This window comes from Danio rerio, chromosome 20, assembly GCF_052040795.2.
Source record: "Danio rerio strain M-AB ecotype USA chromosome 20, GRCz13ab, whole genome shotgun sequence".
Taxonomy (NCBI): Eukaryota; Metazoa; Chordata; class Actinopteri; order Cypriniformes; family Danionidae; genus Danio; species Danio rerio.
In genome coordinates, this window is record NC_141040.1 from 41,199,066 (window position 1) to 41,225,493 (window position 26,428).

Genomic DNA, 26,428 nt, shown 5'->3' on the forward strand with positions numbered 1-26,428 from the left:
TGCCAACTGACCCAGCTGAGGCTCGAACCAGCGACTTTCTTGCTGTGAAGCGATTGTGCCACCCACTGCGCCACCGTGTCGCAGACATTGAGATGAAATGTTAAATTTTAGATTGTTAAATTGTTGAATATTAAAAAATGTATATATTAAATGTGAAATATTTTTATTTGTTTACATATAGTCAGTGAAACACTTTTCAGTGTTTAATAAACTCATTTGGTCATTGTCTGTTTCTTTTAAAGTCTTTAAATTTAATATTAAGCCTTGAAGGGCAAATACTTAATTTAATTCATGGAACATATAATTAAATAAATATAATTCAATAATTCATACAGTATAAAGCATAACATTTTATAAATATTAAAACATCAATTAAATAAAATTAACATCTGCACTGGAAAAAAAATATTTAGTACAGCCTTGTATGCTTGATTTAATCAAGAAAAAAAATCATCCTAAAACATGAAATAAATGTTATAGAAAGCAAAAATGTAACTTTCTCAAGCATCAACATATTGTTACAACACCAACTTAAATATTTTTTGATCGTATTTTTAAAAAAGTAATGCTTGAATGAATGATCTGCTATAGAACCCTATAATTCCAAGTGGAACATGACTTTTCAGAATGAGAAGGTTCTATTTGCATTTACTGTGGTTTTTCACTCCAATTTGCAAATGTAAGAGAACTTTGAAAATTTACATTTAGAGAACCTTTAGAGTCTCTGTCATGTTAATGTATATATAAAAAAAACTGTTACACACTGATTGTTTGCAAAATGAAATGCAAAAAGCTCTATCTCAAAATCATTCAGAACGCAGATAAAACCTTATAATTCTTAGGTGACGATATATTAAAATAATATTTTAGTCATAGAACATCTTTAGAAATGGAAAGATAATACATTTAAATTCATGAAAAATATTGCAAAAAAATAAAATATATATACAAACTACATTTCAACAAAATTGTATATATTTTTTGTTTCTCTTCAAGTTTGATATTTTTGAAAATGTTATTTAATATATTTCCCTAACATTAATTTGGCCTACTAATTGAACCATTATTGTAAGTTTTTTTGTTAGATAAGCTCCAGATTTCTCTTCAGTACTGACTAATCTAAATGTTTAATCTAAATTTAAATGTTTTTAAATCTAAATTAAAATTATTTATTTGCTTGATAGGAAATGATGTGCAAACATATCTTAATGATAGGCCATGAAATAAATAATTGTAAGCAATTTTTATCTTTATAAAACTAATGAAACAAAACTGGAATTAAAAAATGTAATATAATTTGAACATTTTGACAAAATTAAATGCAAGCTCTTTCATATTTATGAAACAAATAAAAAAAATCAAATCATACGCTTAGCAGGTTTTTTTTTAGCGAATAGTGGCAAAACTGATTACATTTTAATAGTTTTTTTATTTAATATTTGTTTGTTTCCAAATTTCATTTTTTGCACTCTTTCTTTTATAAAGCAACAGGGATTTATTTAATTAAAATCAATTTAAAACTGCAAATATGTGAAGAAAAGACATAACTACACATAAAATTATTGTCATATTCAGCATCAATTCAGTATTCTTGTTCCACAACCAAAACTATTTGTTTAGGTCAGCAGTACATCCTAACAAGGACATATGCTTTTCCAGCCCCCTGCACTTCTTTGTTCCTCAGTGTTGTAGGACAAATTATTATCCTTAACCGAACCGCCTGGATAATTTTCCGAATTTATTAGGAAAGCGCGCATACAGTTCAAAGAATAAGATGGCACAATGATCCAGTGGAATGTTATGGTCAGATGATGATGTGATAATAGGGATATAAACTCCAGTCAAGGCTAAAACCATCCCTAACATCATTTGTTCGGAGCGCAGTTGAGATGTTAAGTTAGAAATACAGCACGGGTTCATTTATTGTGTTTAGGAGAGTAATAAATTCCATCTATCTGCAGTAATGCACCTCATTAAATGTTAAACAACAGTGTGATTTATTGGAATGAAATAACTCATTTTCTTGAAGAGGGGGAGCGTAGTCCAGTTAGTGTTGATATGAGGCAGTGTAAAACAATGCAATTGAGTAGGCTTATTTAATGACCCCCAAAAGGCCTTGCACTTTTTCCCAGCAAACAAACAACAGCAAATGAACCATTCGATTTCAAATATCATTCAACTAATAATACCCAAATTCTCTAATGTAGCACATCTGACATTCAGATTGATGTTCCATTAAGGGGGTTCAATTTACCATTAATATCTGTCATTTACTCACCCTTACCTTTTATGTTTGCTGTGTTTTATACAATAGAGACGGTTTCTAAGCAGCATTACAGTATTACACAAGAGAGTAAAGGAATCAATAATACAAACAAAGGGAAAAAAAGCAGGTCAGGGTTGCATCACGGATCAAGCACACATGAACAGATAATCTCTTCTTCTTTAATGTTATAGTGCTGAATAAAAATGAATGGACATCTGACGGTATGCTGAAAGATATGGATGTCTTATTGAAATGTATAATGCAACTTAATTGATGTTTCAACTGTGACAAGACCAATGAAATAACTTGTGAAGCATATTTATATCTTGTAATTTAGCATGACAAAATACGTGTAAGTAGGTAGGTAAGCTACTTTATTTATATCCGAATGTAGATTTGTTTTGCTGTCAAGAGTCCTCATTCATAAAAAAATTATTATAATAACAAAATAAAGCACATAGTGACAACAACAAATGGATATACATGCATAAAACAGACACACAAAACAGTCTTCAACAATTTGGTCCTCAGCCTCAACAAATAAATAAATACATGTTTAAAACTAAAAGTCATAGAAACACCTCTGCTTTAGTCTGTGCCTTATTTAACTGCCTAATGGCTGCTGTTATGGAAGTATTTTGTATGGTTTAGTTCTCCAGCTTGATACTAAAAGCCTACTAATATGTTTTCCTTACTAAATTGTAACTTCAGAGATCAGCATTTTTAATCTAACCTGTTAGTTTTGTATCACAATATTGCATGTTTATATAAACCTGTTTCAGAAGTAATTTATTTTCTAAGCCATTCATTTTTCGTTTACATTTCACATTAAGTTGGAGTAGAAAATATTAGTATAAAGTCAGGGCTCGAAATTAACTTTTTTACTTGGTAGCACCGGTGCTCCCAACTTCAAAAATTTAGGAGCACCAGAAAAAATTTAGGAGCACCCACCAAAAATGATTGAGCACCGCTGCAAATTGTATTTTAAGGGACTTATTGTATTTTAAAACAACATCAATTAGGACTAACAAAACCAGAAACAACTATAACTAATGCTAAGATGACATTGATATTTGTGTGCAATAATTCCAAAATGTGTATGTCTTATAATTCTAGAATATTAATGATGATGAAAATGACAATAATAGTAACAATGAATTACATTTCTCATCATCATGCTGCCTTGAATGTGCTTGAATGTAACTTATCTGCTATAAAAAGTCTGTTACTTTATGAAAAATAAATGTATAGTTTGCATCAAACAAAAATGAAGCATTGCAGTAAGAAATATTTATTTTGTACTGCTAAACAGCATATATATGCATGTCAGTTTAATAAATAATATTTCTGCTGCAAAACAAACTAAATATTATAATAAAATATTAAATTCAAGGCTGAAAGCTGCAAAACAGTCATCAGTAACTAAATAAAAAAAATAATATACACCTCAAGAAAGAATAGGCAAAAGAAAGTAAGTAAAGTCTCACTTCTATCACTCTTTAAAAGTTTTGGTTTCAGTTTGTGTCAATTTAAATGTTCAGTCTAAGCTGATTTTCATTTTTCTGTGTTTGTGGAAAAGCAGGCGAGTCAGCCGACCCAATTTATGAGCAGGTTGAGCACCGGCGCAATACCGCTGTTTGTTATGAGACGCAGTTTCAGTGTAAACTTAGTAAAGGCGAGCTTCTTTGGCGATGATACAGTATTAGATTTGACTTTTAGCAGACATTTGCGCTGAACAAGCAGTGAATGCAACGCATCGAGATTCGGCCACCTTCTCCGAAAAGCACATACTCGATTGATCTCAGCTGGCGGAACAATATTCACCACGTGTCATGATCGCTCTCATCTGCGCCTGCCCTCCCTGTCATCTAACAGTGGAAAGCGTGATTGACAGCTAATATGAACCAATATAGCGGCAGGAAAGAGCGATTCAGCACGTTTTTTCAAAAAAGTCAAAACAGGTCGCACTAATGCGCCCAAATATATTATGAGGTCGCATCGATTAATTTTCGGGCGCATATGCGACCAAAATGGTCGCAATTTCGAGCCCTGAAAGTCAATATACAACTGCCTTAAATTAAAGTAAAATTTCTGAAAATTACATACATTTTTATTAATTAACTGATTATTAGATTAATTATTTTCTTTTTTTTCAGAAATGGTAATTCAATGTAATCTAATTCAATATGTTCAATGTAGCATTTGAGAAATTAATTAAAACTAAAAATTAAAATAATAAAAATATATATATTAAAAAATAAGTAAAACAAACGCCTGGAATTTTGCTGCATCACAATTACTAAAGTAGTATAAGCTAAATCAAAATTATTTTATTATGCATCGGGAACAAGTGAATGGTGTCATTATTCAGCTCATTAGAGTTCAGTTGATTCAGCAAGCTTTATTCATTATGATACAAATTCAAGTGTCATTCAACATATTCAGTGACATTAAATCAATGTGGTAACTGAATATTTAGTGCCTTTTAGACCCAAAGCAGGACAATGACAGTTTATTTTTTTTGGTGAACTGACCCTTTAAAGGGATAGTTCACCCTGAAAAAATTTAAATTATTTCATTGTCCAGTCACCCTTTATTTAGTAAAGTTTTTTTATAAACTAATTTTAAGAGGATCACATGTTTATGATTGACCACGGCTGGTCCTTCATTAGCTTATGCATGATTTATCAATTGGACCTTAGATATCTTAAACAATCCCCCCTTTCCACCCCTTCTCCACCTCTCTTTCCTTGATAGCATGGAAAAACGGTTAGCACTGTTGCCTCACAGCAAGAATGTCTCTGGTTCAAGACCTTACCAGGCCAGTCGACGTTAATATGAAGTTTAAATGTTCTCCCTGTGCTTGCGTGGGTTTCCCCCTCGTTCTCTGGTTTCTTCCCACAGTCCAAAGATATGCGACATAGGTAAATTGACAAAACCAAATTGGCACCATAGAGGAGCTCTTAATCAGCAGTATAACTCTCCATAGCAATCCCTGATTTGTCATCAGCCTTAAATAAGCAGTGGAGTTCTCGAGACCTACCTTAGCTCAAACTCCCCTCTCGTCTTGCAAACAGGAGGAAGTCCAGGGCTCGGATTTTATGAAATCAGGGCTCTCTCCTGGGACAGCATGCAAAACACGCTTTGTATTCAGTCATCAATCTCTTGAATTTCAACCTTTTAAGAGTTTCATTCTTCTGTTAAACAAAAAAGAAGATATTTTGAAGAATGCTGATATCCTGTAACCATTGACTTCCATAGTATTTCCTCTCGTTTTTTTTTACATATCTAAATAATTTATATTTATATTTCTTCAAAATATACTTTGTATTCACAAGAAAAAAGGAGCTCATAAATGTTTGGGATCGCTTCATGGTGAGTAAATTGTGAATATATTTTAATTATTGGATAAACTGAACCTTTAACACATGTATATCATTCAGCTTCTCTTAAAACATTTACTTTATCCTTATAGGGTTTGCATCAGTGTTTGTCTAGGACATTACTTGTACTCTTACTTATGTGTCGAAACTTGTTACACATCTGCTGCTTTGTATTGTCTTATACAATGACGAACTTTTCCTGTTCCTTGTTTGCAAATCAAAATTACGTTGGCAATAACTCAAAACAACCCAAATTTATGTTGGCATAACATTAGGCCATAACAGTGTGCAATTATTCTGGCATCAAGTCACAGCACAAAATTGGCATAGTATTAGCTCATAACAACATGAAATCAATTCAGTGTAGCAATTTATTCCAAACAAACAAACAGTAATACTAGGATACAAAAACAAGAACCCATTATGACTAGCATTAGACTATCCTGCCACCTGGACAGTGCCAGAGATTATTCTGCCGCTGAATGTTTTCTTAAATTCGACGTTTTGCTTCATGAATGGCGGCGTATAGACTGCCATCCATTGTGATAAATTCCCATTCTCAAAATCGTTGCAAGAGATTTGTGCCCCATTGTCACAGATAACAGCCTTTGTGTAGCTGTCCTCATCAAACATGCGACTACAGTTGCAGTATTTATACTTGCGGACACGATAAGCATCTACCCATCTGGAATAGTTATCAGTGATAACTAGTAGATTTTGGCCTAAGGGAAACGGACCGCATAGATCAATGGCTACAATTTGTTATGGCTTGTCAGACAGCTCTGTTCACACCACTGGATTGGGTCTTGAGGGCATGCTTTTCAATCTGCAGCACGCAACTTCACTAAGTGATTCACGTCTATTTTCATGTGCAGCCTCTAAACCTTTGTGTGCAGTCGTCATGAAAGATGCACTCTGTCATATAACTATTACAATACGACTTTCTCGTAAAGCTGCTGTCCAAGATCTAGCGGTGTGGTGGACATGTTATAGCTTTATGGCTCATGAATAATGATTAAATGACATGTTGTTGCTGACAAGAAGGCATGAATAACCAGAATTTCCACGATGATCTGCTTTTTAAGAGTTTTTGATTGAGTCAGTATCATTACTGGTCTTCTTTTCAACTAGCAATCGTGTTTATTTAGGTTCAATTTGAATGCTGGATTTGATATGTGTTTTCAGTAATATTATGTTTATAACTAATGCTGGTGTTAAAGGGTCAGGAAACCACCTTCTTTCAGTTCAAGTCTACCTCCGAATTTTTGCAAAAAATGCTACATGATGGGCTAGGAGCGCTGCGAACAGAGGGAGGAGGGGTCAGTTGGCGCACAAAATCATACAAAAAAGTTAGACACTAAATGTGAGGAGAAGCTTGATTTTATAGTATACATAGTTAAAATGCTAAGAAATTAGCGTATTCAATGCCCTACATATACGATAGATTATTTGTAATATATACACATTAGTGGCGATGCAGTGGCGCAGTAGGTAGTGCTGTCGCCTCACAGCAAGAAGGTCGCTGGTTCGAGCCTCGGCTGGGTCAGTTGGCATTTCTGTGTGGAGTTTGCATGTTCTCCCTGTGTTCGTGTGGGCTTCGCCCACAGTCCAAAGACATGCGGTACAGATGAATTGGGTAGGCTAAATTGTCCGTATTGTATGAGACATTTCCTAGAGATGGGTTGCGGCTGGAAGGGCATCCGCTGCGTAAAAACTAGCTGGATAAGTTGGCGGTTCATTCCGCTGTGACGACCCCAGATTAATAAAGGGACTAAGCTGAAAAATGAATGAATGAATGAATGAATGAATATACACACAGATACAATTTGTTATATCATTATAAAGATAGTTATATTTATATAAACATTGTAAATGAGGAGGACTTCTGTCCTCCTGAATCCCTGGGTCTGAATACAGACAAAGTGGATAGCAGTACAAGTCTCTTGTCTATTTTAACCATTAACCCTGCTGGTATTCTGTATGATTTTAAACATCGAACACAGCAGCACGGATATAGGCGATGTGTCTGAATGGTAACGAACTCGACAGATAAAAGACAAAGTCCTCCAATTTTCAGTTCTCGTAGAGCTCTCCTGACAAAAATGCTTCCTACACAAACAGCTTTACAAGGAAAACCATGCAACAAACCCCATGGATCATGGAAACAAAGACATACAACACATCATGAACGGCTAAATACTGCGTGGTGAGCGGGCACAGTCTCACAGCTTGGCAGGTTTGTCTTCAAAAAGCACAAGCTGTCAAGAATAATTAAAAAGCAGGGTCTTCTCATAGGGTAAGAAAACTCAGCTATGAATAATAACAAGAAAACATTGTGTCATCACTCGGCTAGCAGATAAGCGATACGTCACCGATTTTGATCACGTCCCATTAGCTGACAAAAGCTCAAAATGATAAGAAAAACAGCATCCTGTTTGAAATACAATGTACAGTAAGTGAACTAACTGACTGTCCTGGTGTTAATACACTGTAACATTTGAGATTTTTATTTTTATTTTTGTGAGATAATTTGGCAGAGCATGTACAAATCCATACTTTTGAGCCTGGTTCACGGGCTTATTTTTTTTTTTAATTTGGTATTACAGCAAAACAGGGCGAGGCAGTGGCGCAGTAGGTAGTGCTGTCGCCTCACAGGAAGAAGATCGCTGGTTCGAACCTTGGCTCAGTTGGCGTTTCTGTGTGGAGTTTGCATGTTCTCCCTGCCTTCTCGTGGGTTTCCTCCGGGTGCTCCGGTTTACCCCACAGTCCAAAGACATGCGGTACAGGTGAATTGGGTAGGCTAAAATGTATGTAGTGTATGAGTGTGTGTGTGTGTGGATGTTTCTCAGAGATGGGTTGTGGCTGGAAGGGCATCCGCTGCGTAAAAACGTGCTGGATAAGTTGGCGGTTCATTCTGCTGTGATGACTCCGGATTAATAAAGGGACTAAGCTGACAAGAAAATGAATGATTACAGCAAAACCAGTTGAGAAACACTGCCTTAATCACTGCGCTACATCTTATGCAGAGATTAGAACATCTAGTTAGTCTCAGCTTGCTCATGGGAAAGAAAACATAATTGTTTATAATATTTGTGTGTTGTAATTGCATGGAAATGCACAGGTGCACATTTAAGATGTTCATTGTTTCTTTTTCGTTGCCATTTGAAATCACTTTTAACAAATTAACTTGCGGGCAAAGCCCATACAGATCAAGAATTATCACTAAACTGCACTCCCAATAGAAATGTTTTGCATATAACAGGGCATAAATGTCACCTCCTGCCATCTGTAATATAACTCATTGAATATGGCCGTGCCATTTGGAGCACAGGGACATCAGGTCTAGGCTGCTACTCCCTGACATTCAAAGAGCACCAGCACTCTGCCATGTTGCTTAAAAAAGAGCCAAGATCAAGAGTAGGTAAGAGACATTTGAATGCACTTCAGCATTTGCCAGTTGAAATTGTGCTATTTTGCATTTTTACTGCATATTAGAGGTTATAATGATTTAAGAAATAATCCTTCTTACCCGAACAGCTGTTTGTTTATTTCTTCCTAACACCTTCTGAATGAATGTAAAGGCTGAATTCACATAAGTGTGTAGCTAATTAAAGCAAAGAGATGTGCATTTTGAGGAAGTGTCTGGTCTTGACCTATGAGATCAATCCTCTTTTTACATATTGATCTTAATCTTATAGTCTTTGTTGAGCATTCAAGCCCTCAGGCATCCTCTTGTCCCAGCAGATCTGTCAAAGTAATCAACAAAGTAGCACCATAATGCAATTAGGATGGGAATCAACCATTTAAATGCACAAACAGTCAATGTTTCACGTCTGTTCTTGAGTCATCTGTAAACCACATACTAAATCAATGCCCAGAACTGAAGATATGTCATTATCCATGCTATTTTTTTTTCTTTTAAGTTTATCTTTGACTAATTTGTTTTACTGCCCCACAAGTTATTTTTAACAGTTATATAAACAGCAAAGACCATTTTTGGTAGAAGAGTGCCAAATCATTTGATTTAGCCTGTTCTATCTATTTAACATCTACTGTAATACAGACATTTTATATATCATGCGTGTAGTAGTGCGGTTTGGCTGTATATCGACACTGGTGGGAGGTGTATGTTAGCACGAGGCTGCAGGTTGTGTGCCTTAGTGTCCCACCAGTGATGATATATAGCCACATCGCACTGCTGCGATTGTTATATTGCATTTATACAACAGTTCAACAGCATAATAGTGTGTATATAAAAACGAAAATCAAACCCGGAGTAACCCTTTTGTAAGAGGAACTACTTTCTTCTTATTCACATCTGCAGCTGACGTCAGAACAGCAGAAACAGTTACTAATCCATCAACGCCACTTTAGAGCTAGTATTTGAATGATTCTCTAGTGTAATATCCAAAGTACAGGACATTTTAAAATTAAAAAGCTCAACGGCATGAAATGCCATCCGTCTACAGAGATAGCTCCTTACAGTATTACAGTCTAAAGTATTTTTCTGTTGCAATCGAGATATCACAATAATTAACCCCGAAAAAAACAGTACAATTACTACCAGATAGCTGTTATGTTTGCAATAAGGAAAAATGCTAAACATATATGCGAACATTTCTTCTTTCTTTCTGCCAACACAACACAGATTCCTGATATGCAAGTCCCATCTCACACTCAATACACTACAATTATATGGTATAAATACAGCACTACAACATTCAAAAGAGAGAGATCAACATTGAATATCACTTGCAGTACCTGTTTAAAAATGATCAGCTGTAGTTAAATAATTATGCTGTATTTTTCCTCCTTTAAGGGCTCATTATGCATCTCTGTCAGCATCTTGTGGATGGACAACAGCAACCGTCTTTGCTCAGTATGAAGCTGGGTCAACGCACTGTCTCTCAGTAATTATAAATATTTAAAATAGCCACTATCCTTATAAATAAACTACATAGTTGCTATCTAAACAATTACATTCTCGACTAAAAAGCCTCAAAAGTACATAATGTTGTCCAACAGCAGCAATATATGTCAAACTGTAGAGTGTCCTCTGCTTGTTGCTGTATATAGGCGGAGTGATACACAAGAGTTAAGGGTATAGAGGCGGTATGAGTGCTGTTACTGGCAGAATATTACATGGGTATCAACCAATCAGATTCAAGAATCAGACAGAAGTGTTGTATAAATGTACAAATAGATATGAGCTATGCTTATTGTAAAAGGTTATTATTTTTCTATTTAGTTAACAAACTTTAAGCGAAATTTAAGTGCAGTTTCATTTGACATTTGAGTTTTGTTGGAATTATGATGTGCATATTAGAAAACTATTCAGTAATAACATCATTCTATAATTGGCTTGTAAGTTTAGGTGCAGCATCCAACACTTTATAATGCTTGGAGATCACTCTAATGAGGGGAAAAAAGAAAATCCTGGCATCCACAGGAAATGTTCTTTTCAAATGTGCCCATCTTGTTCATTTTCTCCTGTGTTGCAGACTGCTGGCACCACATTCATAGACTTCTAGTTTTTCCTTGTAACATTAACAGCACCCTGGCTACCTAACTCAAAGTTCTTTACTGTCAGAAGGGCATGCCATTTCAGTTCACCCCTGTCTCTAATGTATGCTTGCTGAAGCTGCTACATTGTGAATTCTGAAAATATCATGGATTACAGTAAGTGGATGTGAATGCAGAGTAAATGAATTTACCCTCTGGTATTTTCATGTGATGGCCTGTCCTAATGAGAGGCTCTCGGTCTGCACGCAAAGCAGCACATGCCCCTTTTATAACCCCATGATTTTCAGCCTAGCCAGAGCAACCAGAAAGCACAACATTTCATGAGCACAGGTTTGGCAAGTCAAGTAAATGTATTTTGGAATAGATTTGAAACGAAGGCAAAACAACAGCAGATATTGCTACATGAAATCTAACATATGTGTTTGTGGAATTAATGATCAGAATTATTCCGTTAATACAAAACTGTCTAACCCCGAATTGCTCATTGCATCATGTTTAATTCATAAGTGAGCGCAGCATTGACTCTGTGATGGGAAATATAGTGCATCTCTAATGGCCTGAATCATTGAATACCAGAGAGCAGGTGTCCTAACTATTGATAGAACAGTCTTCGGGGAAACGTGAAGCTACATTAGTGTGCCAGTCAGGCTGAGGTGTAAATAATAACCAAACTGTAAGGTAATTGCCCTGCGAAAGAGCAGCCAGTCTGTTTTTTACACGTGCATCTTGGAGCAGATGTACAGCTAGATGTCCAGATACAATGAACCCCCTTTTTCTTTTTGGAATTAAAAGGTGATTCATACCCTTTCACGCATCAATGATAATGCAATTATTAGTCCCCGAACATGATCACTCGCCTGCCCAAAATGGCTTGGTTGTTTATGTGCGCATAAATTTGTCAGATCGTTTTTCTTTGCCGAGGAGAAGTGCGACCCAATTAAAAAGAGAGAGTGTCTGGAAAATAAGTCACTCACGCTTTTGACACAGTGGAAGACAGCGTCAGGTTTTCACTGTGTTACATCATTAAATCGCAGACTCTTTGGGAAGAAAAGCAATAAATATTTTGTAGACTTGGAGTTGGTCACTTGCTGTCAGTAACATGCTGGTCATCTGGAGCTGATGGTCTAATAGCCAGACCAAGACAGTTTTGGCATGTTTCCGTAGATGCATTATTTCAGATACTCAAACTTACTCTAAACACTGGTGACAAGGTTTGCTTATGTATTTATTCCCAAGGATCATATATCTATATAAAGCATAATACCAGTAAAATGCAGTGCACCTCTGCAAAATCCTCATCTTTCCAGCTACACTTAAAGGGAAGAGCACAATCAAATTTAGGCTACGGGTACATGACAATGAATTAGTCAAAACCATTCTTTTCAAAATAATCTGTCTTTACCAATGTGGGCTTATTCTGAAAACATAGCTCTATATACATTTCTGGAGATCACAAATTATGTAGTCAGAAACATGTATGGCTGCATTTCTTTTTTTAAAACGAACACTACAGGGTGATGTGACACCATTCCTTTTCGCACTTACCAGCTGGCTGCTTTCCTCAGCTATTCCACTGTTACCAGTTTGCCCAGTTAGTTTGCCATGTACATCGGTGAACTTGACATGCAGAGAGTAGTTGACCACAACGACGAGGTTCGAGTCCAGTGAGGAACGGTTCCAGAAGGCAGGTAAACCGAAAACAAATCTAAAAAGTAAAATAAACAAGTAAATAACAGGGTGAAAATGTGGTAAAATTTGAAAATGTGGTAAAAATTAGGCGGGGGCTTTTCTTTTGCTGAATTGCTTTTTAAAATTGCCAGTTGGGTTTAGAGAAGGGGGTGGGTGGGTCAATTGGTGCTTTTGAAAAGCACTATTGGTTTGGTTTAGGGAAGAAGGAGGGTGGGTCAGTCAATTGGTCAGTCAGTCAGTCGACAGTGGCCCCTGGTGAAAGCGTTCACAGTAGCCTCTGGTGGATTCGCGAAACCAAAACCTGCAAAAAACGTAGCTCCAGGGATGTATTTTGTGGTCTCCAGAAATGTATATAGAGGTGCGTTTTCAGAATGAGCGTGGGCTGGTGTTTACTTGTTCGTGAAAATGACAAAAAATGCTGTATTACATATGCAAGGGCAGTATTTGGCAAGTGATGTTGTCCCATCGGCCGGTCGATGCTGGTGTGTATGTAGAATTTGCCATGTGGGACAGAACCCCCTCTTGTCATGGACTGAATAATCCTCATTAAAGAAACCATAATCATGGAAAAGATTGGATATATATATTCGTTTCAGAAGCTGTGGAAAATTCCTTTAAACTGTCTTCGCATTGAATATAAGTCTACCATTTATCCCTAACTGTGCACCGCAATATTCTATTGTGGTCTTAGACCACACAGCTGTTTAAGGGTTTTTTTATCATTTTTTTTTATTAATTAATTTTGTTTATTTTATTATCAATATTTTTTTATTCTTTATTTCCTTAAAATACTGTATAATGTTTATTTTCTGCTCATCATTGTGTATACAACTCATTCTGAAAAAAAGAAAAAAAAAGATTTTGTTTTGTGTATATGATTTGTCTCTGCTTTTAGTTGTAATCTAATGTAAATCTATACTTGGTAAATAAATCGTTAGCAAAGACTTGAGCTCAACCCTTGTGTGTTTGTCCTTGCTCTTAATTTACAAATCACTAAACACACACCATGCACACAAATGACATCATAGTTTTAAAGACTCTCGTTTTCGGGTTTTCACATGGACACAACAATGGCAGCATTTTCAAAAATTTGGTTTCAGATTTATGTACACTACCTGACAAAAGTCTTGTCGTTGATCCCAAAGGTAAGAGCAACAAATAATAACTTCTAGTTGGTCATTTGGTAAAATGGCAGAAGGTAGATTTTTTTTTTTTCTGATGAATCATCTGTTGAACTGCATCTCAGTCATCAAAAAGACCTCTTGGAACCCACATTGACCCAAGATTCTCATAGAAATCAGTAAAGTCAGTAAAGAAAAAATCTTGGTTTGAGGTTACATTCAAGAGTGCAAGAGATCTGCATAGTGGATGGCAACATCAACAACCTGAGGTATCAAGACATTTGTGGTGCCCATTACATTACAAACCACAGGAGAGGGCAAACTCTTCAGCAGGATAGCTCTCCTTCTTATACTTCAGCCTCCAAATCAAAGTTCCTGAAAGCAAAGAAGGTCAAGATGCTCCAGGATTGGTCAGCCCAGTCATCAGACATGAACATTATTGAGCATGTCTGCGGAAAGATGGAGGAGACATTGAAGATGAATCCAAAGTATGTTCAGTCCCAAAAATGCATCTGTTGTGTAAATGAACAGGCAAATCGCCTAATAAGTTTCCAGTTTTTGGCTGAAAAAAAATGTAGAGTTAACGGCCCCATACGTTTGCTGTTCGTTTCCTCACCATCAAGCGATTCAAGCTGACTTGACATTGTTTTCTCAATAGAATTGTTCTTCAGTAGAACAATAAAAATCAAATAATTCCTGTGGCTCATAATGAAATTCAAGCAGTCTGATGGGACTAAGAAACTAAAAATTTGTTTTCAACTTTTTTTTACTTTTAATCTATAGCCTGAAGACATCCTTAACCTTCTTGAACACAGGAGGATGAGTGTGTTGTATTGTTTATCAAAATGGTAAATGTGCTTATCCAGGATCATGCAGCTTATATATGTAAGTATAGGTTTGTGTGCTTCACCTCAATTATGAGGCTTGACCTTTCACAAAATACCCAGTGTTGCAATCTTGCACACAGGACAATTTCCAGAGGGTGTGAATTTGAGATAATAACAAGATACATAATGTTGAGTTTCATTCTCTATTGATAATTTCAATCTCTTTCATTGGTTTGGGAATGATTTTAATGAAAGAAATACCTTTTTGGGCTAAATATTAAAGGGTTTTAAGACAAACACGGAAAGCTGAAGTTAACAATGTTTACCTGAGTCTTTGTCTATGACGTCCAGTAAGTTGCTGTAGGGGAATTCATCATCATTAACCCTCATTTTACACTTCAGTTGCTTTGCTGACATATCTACATTTTTTCTCCATTGTCATCAAACCCACAAAAACCCATCTTTTGGCTGATGACGTTGTTGATTACACTGTAAGAAATTCTGTTAAAAAATGTTTTATTTATTTAAAAAAAATATTTTCAAGGTGGCTGAAAGTTCACCGTAAAATAAAATTTAATAACATACATCTGCATACCATGTTCACAGAGAAAGGGTTATGTCATTGGCATGTTACACCTACAAACTACCCTCTTTTTAATGTTATGTATTGAAATTACTGACTGTTCTCTGAAGTTTTCTTTCTGGTGAGTGTTACATGAAGTATTGTAGTGATGTTGTCTAGTGCGTGTTCAGTGGCCATGGCTTTGGATGGTCATTTGCAGAGGTTGACGTACTGTAGACTTCCAGTGCAGTTCTGTTCAGTTCAATTCAAGTTGATTTGGTTCAGTTCAGTTTTTCACACATTCATTAATTTTTCTTCGACTTGGTCGCCAACTCATCAGGGGTCACCACAGCTGAATGAACCACTAACCAATTTGGTATTTGTTTTTACGCAGCGGATCTCCTTCCAGCCACAACCCAGCACTGGGAAACACCCATTCACTCTCTCAAACAGCAGTCAGACAGATACAGCAATGAAGTGAATGAAGAAGCTATTCACTTCAGAGTCAAAAAACCAAGTAAGTTTATTTGATGTGTTTGTTGTTGAGTTTATTCAAGCCTTTCAGCAATGACAAATTACACACAAATGCAGTTACAAATTCAATTTAGTTTGATCCAATGCAATTTAGTTAATTTCAAGCAAATTAAATTTGGTCAACAGGTTCAACCTTTTTATGCTCCCACCGAGCCAAATAATGAGAGAGGACCAAATCTCCTACCACAGCTATGCTGATGACAGTCAGATCTACTTAGCCTTATGCCTAATAACTTTAGCCCCATTGACACCCTCTGCCAATGCATTGATGAAGTTAACAATTGGATGTGCCAAAACTTTCAAACAAAGAGAAAACTGAAGTGATTGCGTTTGGGAACAGAGATGAGGTTCTAAAGGCGAATGCGTACCTTGGCTCTAAGGGTCACACAACAAAAAATAAGGTCAAGAATCTTGATGTTATTCTGGAGTCCGATCTGAGTTTCAGTAATCATTTCAAATCAGTAAGTAAATCAGCATAATATCATCTCAAAAACATTGCAAGAATCAGATGCTTTGTTTCCAGTGAGGACAGTGAGGAAAAACTTGTTCATGCTTTTATCAGCAGCATGGTGGATTACTGTATAGGACTCTTCGGTGGCCTTCAGAAGGCCAGAACGTTGCTACCAGAACTAGAAAATCAGAGCACATCACACCTGTCCTCAGGTCTTTACACCAGTCCCCAGTTACTTTCAGAATTGATTTTAAAGTATTATCACTTGTCTATAAATCACCAAATGGCCTAGGACCACAATACATTACAGATATGCTCACTGAACACAGACCAAACAGATTCACTCAGATTTTTAGGATCAAATAAATTAGAAATCCCAAGAGTTCAGTCAAAGCAGGGGAAATCCGCCTTCAGCTATTACGCCCTGCTGCTGGAATCAGTTTTCAGAAATGATCAGATGTGCTCAAACATTAGGCACGTTTAAATCAGGACTTACATCTGTTTAGCTGTGCCTTTACAGAATTTTCACCACAACTTGCCACTAAAATCAGTTATCAATAACAAATTTTCCTATGTTCATTTAGACTAAATAATGCATATGGAGCACTTACAAAAACAATCGCGTAGACAGAGTAATTGGCCAGTTACAGCATTGATCCAAATTGGTATTTAATATTACCGTAATTGATATTGAAGCCTGATTGTACCCCATATTTTGTGCATATAATAGCACTCCCTCAAGTAACTGTTTAGTCCAAGGTTGATGGAGAAGTGAAGCTAATAACCCTTTGAAAAATACACAATGCACAACAGCAGAGATTTTGTATTCATTTGAGTTTGTGTTTGAAAGATTAATGCTACTACAAAGCATTCAGCCAATTGAACTAAACCCATTATTTCACATCCTTTTTTTCCTCTAGCTCCTTTTAGTATTTTATTTTCTGGATAGGATCTCCCTTTTAAAAGCTATGGCAACACGTGTGATGTGTTTGTTCTGTTGCAATGTAACCGTGCTTCTCAGCATGCAATTAGCAAAGCAAACTCAATGCATACTGCGCGGTTGCCTTTGAAGATCATTCAGCGCTCAATTCTGGGATCTGTTTAGAAGATTATAAAAGCTTTACTAAAGCAGGACCTCCTACACTGTGCAGTGATTATGAAGACAGGTTGCAAACTGCGCTATCATCTGCATTTTAACTGCCAGCCAAGTAGTTGGTGCCAGATGAAATGGCTGGCGATGGAAGCGCTCTGGTTGGTCTGGTACATTTACTAAAGAGAATGAAACACACAACTCACAGATTTGAATTACAGCAGGCTGTGCCGAACCGCACGGCCTGCCCACACAGCACTCCAGACTATCATTACAGGGCTAATAAAGTGATAAAGCAAAGCATCCCGCTAGACAAAAATCCCACACTCTCTGACAATGCCACAGATCCAAGGCTGCTTTATCTCTCTCTGCTGTTAAGCAGATTATTACCTTGACTGTTAACCTGAGTGCTGTAAATTTAGATGTGTAAACTTTAGTAAGTTTCTTCGGCTTAAATAATCCACAGTTTAAGTGGAGAGGAGAGATTAGCCATACAATGTAAAAAAAAAAAAAAAAAGTTGCTGCCTAACTTTTTTGAGCTGAATCAATTGAACTTATCTCTTATCTTACGTCAGTCAAACCTACTGAAAACATTCTGAATTCAACTTTGTAGAGCTAAAGAAATTTGTTAAAGCCTAATTTATTTAATTTGTTTAATTTAATTTAATTTTATTTTATTTTATTTTATTTTATTTTATTTTTACTTTATTTTACTTTATTTTACTTTATTTTATTTTATTATTTTATTTTAAAGCATGTTTATTGGAAATATAAATGACATTATGTAGAATGTAAGAATACAAAGATGTTTCAGAAAAGTATATATTTTTTTAAACAGTTAGCAAAAGAAAAATTATTAAATAATAAATATTTTAACAATACAATAAACAACCCCCATCCATGCATGGTGTAACACCCAATTCACATGGGGCTTCAGCGTCAATGCCCGACAGACGGCAGGTCTGAAGTTGGGGCTGATGCGATTGTCATAGCAGTGTCAGACAATGAAACTAGTCCGCAAACCATTGACTGTCTGAGCTGGGGAATTTGCATAAAGCGATCTGATTGGCTGAGGCTTCCGCTGGCACTTGAAAAGTCGAGAGATTCCTAACTTCTGCAGCAAGCAATGCCCCTGAAGAAGCACATACGGATCAACAATTCAGTTCGGCAATGCTTGATGTCACCTATTCAAAGGGAATGGGAAGCGTTGATGCTGATGCACCATACGCACGGGGCGTAATTGTCCCAAATTTTGTCAAAACATTTCTCATATTGATGTCACATAAAGATACAGTTTCAATTGTTAACGGTAGTAATAAATAAAAACAATAATGTCCAGAAATGATGCATAAATGGTTTTTAATGAATACATTTTATTTGTTTTATTTTGAGGGGATTGTGGGGAAAGTAAGAAAACTAAGACAGTCTGTAATTTTTTATATGTTTTATTGTATACTATTTATGGTCTTGTTAAACACTAAAAAAAGGTAAAAAAATGAAATGATAAATGATAGGCATCATGGTGGCACATTAGGTAGCACGATCGCCTCACAGCTAGAAGGTCGCTGGTTCGAGCCCCGGCTGGGTCAGTTGACATTTTTGTGTGGAGTTAGCATATTCTCCCCGTGTTCACTTCAGTTTTCCCCACAGTCCAAAGGCATTTGGTATAGGTGAATTTAATAAGTTAAATTGGCCGTAGTGTATATGTGTGAATGCAAGAGTGTATGGGTGTTTCCCAGTGTTGGGTTGCGGGTTTAAGGGCATCCGCTGTGTACAACATGTGCTGGATAAGTTGGTGGCTCATTCTGCTGTGGCGACCCCTGATTAATAAAGAGATTAAGCCGGAAAGAAAAATGAATGAATGATGCATAGATAAATTACATTTAAAAATATGATAAAACGTTGAAGATTAACTTTTATTTTAACTCAAGTTAAAGTACCATAAAAAAAACATGTTTGTTATGTCTTTTTTTTGTTTTACAGTATAGACTAGCAATAAAGTTTTTGAAGTCAGTAAATGGTTGTAAAAAGGAGTCTTTTTGCTCAATAATGCGGCATTTATCCTATTAAAAATACAGGAACATAAAAAAATATTCAAAATTAAAAACTTATTCTGACCTTCTAAACAACAGCCACTTTCACACGTACACATTGCCTAAACAAATTTATTGGTATTTTCAAATAGAGCCTGTTCACAAATGATCCCTTTTTGAGAATACCGGTAAATTCATTCCACCATTTTTCTGGAAAGAGAAGTTGCAACATTACCGATAATTTGCCGAAATTCTGCTCAGTGTGAACGGGAATTCACGTTCAAGCATTGTAGACATGAGACGTCTACTTCAATCAGAACATTCAGACACATTCACATCCAACTGTTTCTGAAAATAAAAGCCTTTGAATATTTTCCAGACACATTTAGCTGCTAGATGTTAGTCAGATATCTTTTTTTTTTGTTCTTTCTTAATACCAACTGTGAAAAAAAAATTTAATAAAATGCTTATAATAAACCGCTGTTTGTTTATCTTTACGCTCTGCTTCATTTGCTCGATGCCTGTGCACTTGAAGGGAATGCTCTGGTGAGCGCAATATTATATACATCTCAGCATGTTAAATCGTTCCTCCATATGTTTTCATATAAGTAGTTTACAATACTTCTATATCTTTCCACATAATTTATAATGTAGTCAAATGTGTAAACATTTAGCTGTGGTCCGCGCATCTGCCTTTGAATGTCTCTGGGACAAAGCAGCTGCATGAATGCTAAAGCTTTATATAAAAGTAAAATCATTAACAAAAGCCTTACCACTTCCGTGTTTACAAATAGAAGCACAGATGCTTAGAGGTCTATTCTGGTTAATGATGTCAGAATTTACCGGTATTTTGGAATAGATGTGTGAATGGTCTTTTCAGGAAAGATTCCAGAATGTCCTTGGCTGTGTGAACAGCGCTTGTTTAAATCTACTCGTAAAGTCGTTCTGGTATTTTTCTGGATATTTAGTGGTATCACTGTGTAAAAGGGGCTAATGACACCATCTCTCCTTCTCTTTAAATAGTTTATATAGACTGCTTTCGGTCTGGTTTTCATTCCAAATAATTTTTCTTTTATTTCATTTTATTTTGCCCAACTCTGTCAAAGCTAGAGATTAGACATGAATTTACTCTCCTTTTTATTGAACACGTATACAAAGTTCCCTCCACATGCAAGTTATTTACAAAGTAAAATAAAGTTAAATAAAATTATATACTATGCAATGTTAATTACATCAAGTGCAACACAATTTATGACAAGCCCCATATCTGTTGTGAAAATGATTTAGTTTCATGTATATCAGAGCTATTGTTGTGCATTCTGAAAAAGACACCTCCAGTAAAATGATGCAATTTCTTTTTAGTTTGCACAGAGATTGTTTTCTTTTGAAATAAGCATTACTGAGGATTAATTCTCCCGTGCTCTGTGTTTTAGGCTTCAGAGCTTTTTCTTTTGGATGTTAGCATGTGTATATATTTGATATGGGTCTCTCTTGGTATGCCTGATGCATGCATGGCTGAAGGAGAATCAGTCAGCGTCTCCATCTCCTCTCCGCTGAGTAAAAGCCTCTGGCCCTGTGTTGTTCTCCACAGGGGTCTCATTCTTGCCTGTAAACTCTGTTTAAACATCATAATAATTTTACATTTTTCTCTTCATGATGGAATTACTGGGAGGCCAGAACTTCGCAACAAAAATACAGTTTTCAAAAGAAAGCTAAATTGGAATTCAGAGAATTATTATTACTATTTTGAACAGAGGAAGTGAACTAATATTACTGGCACATACTTTTCATTTTTCCCTGACATTATTTAATATATTTTTTATAGAAATGGGGAAAAAAGACATTGAGTGCAAGAAGAGTGTGATTAGATGAATATATATGTCATGACTGTTGTTATATTATCACTGACGACTGGTTGTTAACCATTCCTCCGTTACTGTAAATATATTATCCAGCAAATGGTTATTCTGTAAATGTGAACATGTTTGATTCCCACTGAACAATGATTATTGGCTAGTTGCCTCACTTGGAGGAGCTACATTTGTGTAGCTATTAAGTTTTCAATAAAGCCTGGGATTGCTTTTTCCCTCACAGTTTTTGCCAGCGTTGTCATTGTGCACATCAACGCATAAAAGCATCCTTTTTGGTTTGAAAAAACTGGTTGACCAATGAGATTGGGTTTTTGAAATCACATGTCTGGAGCTGCTGATATGTATATATTTCTTATATATTTATATTTCTAATGAAGAAGATGGTGGGTTTCATTTTACTTTTTAGTTAAGACTTGAATGTTCATGAAAGTGGCCATACAATCAAAATTCACTCTTATTCTTACACTACCTGACAAAAGTCTTTTCGCCTACCCATGTTTTAGGAACAGCAAATAATAACTTGACTTCTAGTTGATCATTCTGTATCAGAAGTGTTTTATATGAAAGGCAAAAGCTTCTGGATTACGCTTCTTTTACCAAAATAAAAAATGATCGTGCCTTGATTTTTAATTTTTTAATTAGGACAGTAAGGTCTGACTTTGCTTAGACAAAAGTCTTGATGTAAAGTGTGACTCCCATGAGCTTGGAGGACTGCATTCATACATCTCTGCAATGACTCAAATACCTTATTAATAAAGTCATCTGGAGTGGCAAATAAAGCGTTCCTGCAGGACATCCTGAGTTTATTAAGATTCTTTGGATTCATCTCACCCAGACATGCTCAATAATATTCATGTCTGGTGACTGGGCTGACCAATCCTGGAGCACCTTGACCTTCTTTGCTCTCAGGTATTTTGATGTGGAGGCTGAAGTATGAGAAGGAGCGCTATCCTGCTGAAGAGTTTGCCCTCTCCTGTGGTTTTTAATGTAATTATTGATTGATTGAATTGATGTTGCCATCCAGTCTGCAGATCTCTCGCACACCTCATTCTGAATGTAACCCCAAACCATGATTTTTCCTTTTCCACCATACTTGATGATTTCTGTGAGAATCTTGGGTCCATGTGGGTTCCAATAATTCTTCTGCAGTATTTGTGATGATTGGGATGCAGTTCAACAGATGGTTTTCAGATGAAAAATCTACTTTCTGCCACTTTTCCAAAATATCAACTGGTAGTCAAGTTATTATTTGTTGCTCTTAGAACTGGGAACAAAGACAAGACTTTTGTCAGATAGTGTATATGTATAAAGTAGTTTGTGTTATAAACAATGTATCTGTGCACTTCATTTTTTTGTAATAGCATAAACTTGAATCAAATATCATAACCTTCCCTCCTCCTTAAAAGACTTTTCTTGCTTTTAAATTCATCCATTGAGTTCTTCCTTTATTTTGTTTACTTATTTATTTCCTTTATTTTGTCTACACTAGTCTTTCAACAATCTAATTGCTTTCAAAAGAACTAAATCATGCTATTAATTTTTTATTTTATTTTTTAAATTTCAAGACCATATCAAGTGTATGTAAGTCACGATAATGGAAAAAAGGACAATCCATTTGATGGTGACTTTAAGCACAAGCCAATGTCAGGGAGTGATTTTGCATGTTCACTCTGCTCATCAGTGAAAATCTATTTTGTAGAAACGTCTCAAAATGTTGGTGAAAAGCATGAGCGAAAATCGTCCCAGTGTGATTTTATTTGGTTTTTCAATTTTGTTCTAGAACCTGACCATATTTTAATAATATATTTTGCAGATATGTACATATTTTACATGTATTTAAAATATTTTTTCGGTATGTTTTTAGCATATTTTTGTTTAGCTGATGGAAAATTAAATTCAATTCATGTTTATTTCTACAGCGTTTTTACAATGTAGATTGTGTCAAAGCAGCTTAACATAGAGGTTCTAGTAAATTAAAGTTTTGTTAATCCAGATTTCAGATATGAAGTTCAGTTAAGTTCTCTTCAGTGTGGTTTAAATTTCACTGCTGAAAGCCCAAACACTGAAGAGCAAATCTATCGAGGCACACATCTCCACATGCAATCTAAGATAATGGTGACTCAAAAAGTGCAAGTCAATAGAATACATACAGGCAAAACAAATTTAATACCAATGACTTCTGATGATACTTTGACTCCTTATGAATTTAAAGGCTCCACCTTTTTCTGAAAAGGGGCGGAGAGCAGCAGCTTATTTGCATTTAAAGATATTAAAAAAAAAACATTTGAAATGGCCTGTACTAAAAGACTGGCATCTGCAGCATGGAGTAATAAATAAATGATCAGTGCTGCCATTATTACAATATTACATTATTACAATTTACTATAATCTTCTATGTGAAGCTGCTTTGACACAATATACATGGTAAAAGCGGTACTGGAAATATTCTTAAGAGATTGGTTCATGTTGACATGATAGCACCATGCAATTGCTGCAGATTTGTTGGCTGCACATCCACGATGCGAATCTCCTGTTTTACCACATTCTAAAGGTGCTCTATTGGATTGAATTCTGGTGACTGTGAAGGCCATTTGAGTACAGTGACCTCATTGTCATGTGGTTAAATCATTTTTGGACAATTTTTTTAATTGCAGATTCCATTGTGTCAACCTACCTCATTTCAGTTTTTACGCATTTAGCATATACTTTTATCCAGTGATACCTCCATAGTTTGAAAACATTCCCTGCTGTTAGGTTCAACGAACTAAATGTTTTCCACACAGCACTTGACTTTCTTACATAAATCTGTCGGTAATGGCTTGCTTAATTTGATTGTTTTGCTTTTCAGTGTTTGGACTTTCAGCTGTGAAAAACCACACTGAACTGAACTTTAACTCTGAAAACTGGACTGACCATTTCGTTTTACTAGAACTTCTATGTTAAGCTGCTTTGACACAATCTACATTGTAAAAGTGCTATACAAATAAAGATGAATTGAATTGTTTTTTTGACAATTTTAATTGTAATTGTGACAACCTACCTCATTTACCTATTTACATTCACTCATTAAGTAAATGCTTTTATCAAAAGTGATACCTTATGGTTTAAAAACATTTTCTGCTATTACGTTGAATGAACGATATGTTTATCACACATCACTTGACTTTCTGACATAAATCTAGATGGAGAGATGAAGTAAAGCATTCGACAGCTATAGCCCTGGTCATTTTTACAAACTTGTCAAATCGAAATGGGCCATTGAGAATTGCTTGGAGGAAAATACCTCTAAAACAGATGACCAACAGAACTTGGATTATGCTAAAAGAAGAATTTTTCGATGGTTTTCTCATTTCCCACCCTGATTCATTTATTGTGTCTGGAGAGACTTTTTTTTTTTTTTTTTTTGCACCAATCCTTTGGCATACCTCAGCCAGCTGGCAAAGGCTAGAGATGGTCATGAAGTAGTCAACCATAAACTCTGTTAGTTTAAGACTTAACATACTGGCAGGCAGACAGAATTGCAGACGGAAAGCCCAGATCCCCAAGAGACGAGATATATTCTATTGAGAGCGAAAGTATGTCGGTTTATACAGAAACCACAATGTCATAAAATCGTATTAGACTAAACGAAAAGCCTCAGAATTAAAATCCTAGTCTCGGAGTATACCATTTTCCCTTCAAACATTGCCATTTATCTGACATTGTAGCAGCTCACAACATTACCGTATTCAGATTCGACAAATAACTGTGATCAAATGGTCTCAATCTGGGTAACAATGATCAGCGGGAAGATTAAATGGGTAAGGCAATTTATGTCATTTTCGGTTATGCGGCTGTTACGCACATCATGTGTTAATGCTCTCAATAATAGGCAGCAGTTTTCAGTAAGCTGGTTCATGTAATGAAGTGTCATTAGTTTATCCCATCTGCCAGTGCATTTTTGCCATCCAAGTGTGAAAAACTCAAAATAGCAGGTACAAATTACTTCCCGTTGCTTTTGGCTACATCAGTCTCGTTTCCAGTGAGCTGGAAGTTCTCCCCCCTTCTCCTTACTATGCCTTTGGGCCTTGAGAAAGCACATCCCATAATCTTCTTGGCTTGTCTCCAGCAGGCTGTCCCATATTCAACAGGAGCTGTTTCCAATTCCGCAAATGCAGAGTTTATGAATTAGCTCTTGCTTTAAAATAGGGGCTGATCCATTCAGAGTCTTTGATGTTTAATATCAGTAGCCATTGTCGTTTCGTAAACAACCTTTTTCTGAGAAGTTCTGTGTGTGTCTGAACCGGCAAATGACCATTGGACTGTCTGAATTTGAAGTATGTGTGTAGGGTTTCTTAAAAATGTTTAGGAACCAGCTGCTAAATACATGCCCTAACTACAGTCTTGAAGAGCCCCTTTAAATTTCACTGCAGAAAGTCCAAACACTGAAGAGTAAATCCATCAATGCACAGCTCCACAAGGCCCAAACCAAGCAAGCCAGTGGCGAAAAGAGAACCAATAAAAGTTAGATACATTCAGATAGCTTTTGACTGAAATTTTGAACTCAGATAAAAAATTATATATATATATATATATATATATATATATATATATATATATATATATATATATATATATACGGAGACCCCCCCAAACCAAAATATGACATTTTATGATGCAAAATAGGGGCTCTTTAAGTTTGTTGTTTGCTTTTATTTCTTTACTTACAGGTCAAAATGTATCATTTTGTTTGTTTGTATTAAATAACACTTACAGTAGTGATTTTGTTCACATAAAAGACATATTAAGTGGAAGTCTCTAATGTTTCAAATAACTTAGCATGTGTGAAACAACGTTCTGTTGCCAGTAGCACATACCGTGTACTTATAAAGAAATAATTGAAAAATATCAGAAGTCAATAGTTTTTTAGAGTTCCACTGTCTGTGATCAATAAATAGTAGTTTAATACGTCATGCAATAATTCTTGTTGTAAATATGGTTACGCCTGTCATGCTACCTGTTTTTTTCTGTACAACATATTGCACCAAAATAATATTAATAAATAAATAAAAAATAATATAATAATATTTTCATTTTAG

General features: G+C 35.7%; 1 protein-coding gene and 1 long non-coding RNA gene across 50 annotated transcripts in view; one reads left to right on the forward strand and one right to left on the reverse strand.

Annotated features, from left to right (window-relative positions):
• Positions 1–26,428, reverse strand: part of LOC147839401 (uncharacterized) — a 251,467-nt gene that overhangs the window by 100,176 nt on the left and 124,863 nt on the right. The gene's annotated exons all lie outside the window — the stretch shown is intronic.
• The window catches only part of gje1a (gap junction protein epsilon 1a), a 372,471-nt gene that overhangs the window by 75,570 nt on the left and 270,473 nt on the right, over positions 1–26,428 (forward strand). For 48 of the 49 annotated variants that reach the window (XR_015517606.1, XR_015517607.1, XR_015517611.1 and 45 more), the window contains one exon: positions 15,766–15,888. The exons of the other annotated variant lie outside the window; for it this stretch is intronic. The gene's annotated coding sequence lies outside the window, so the exon portion shown is untranslated. The remainder of the gene's footprint in view (positions 1–15,765; positions 15,889–26,428) is intronic. 49 annotated transcript variants of the gene reach the window in all.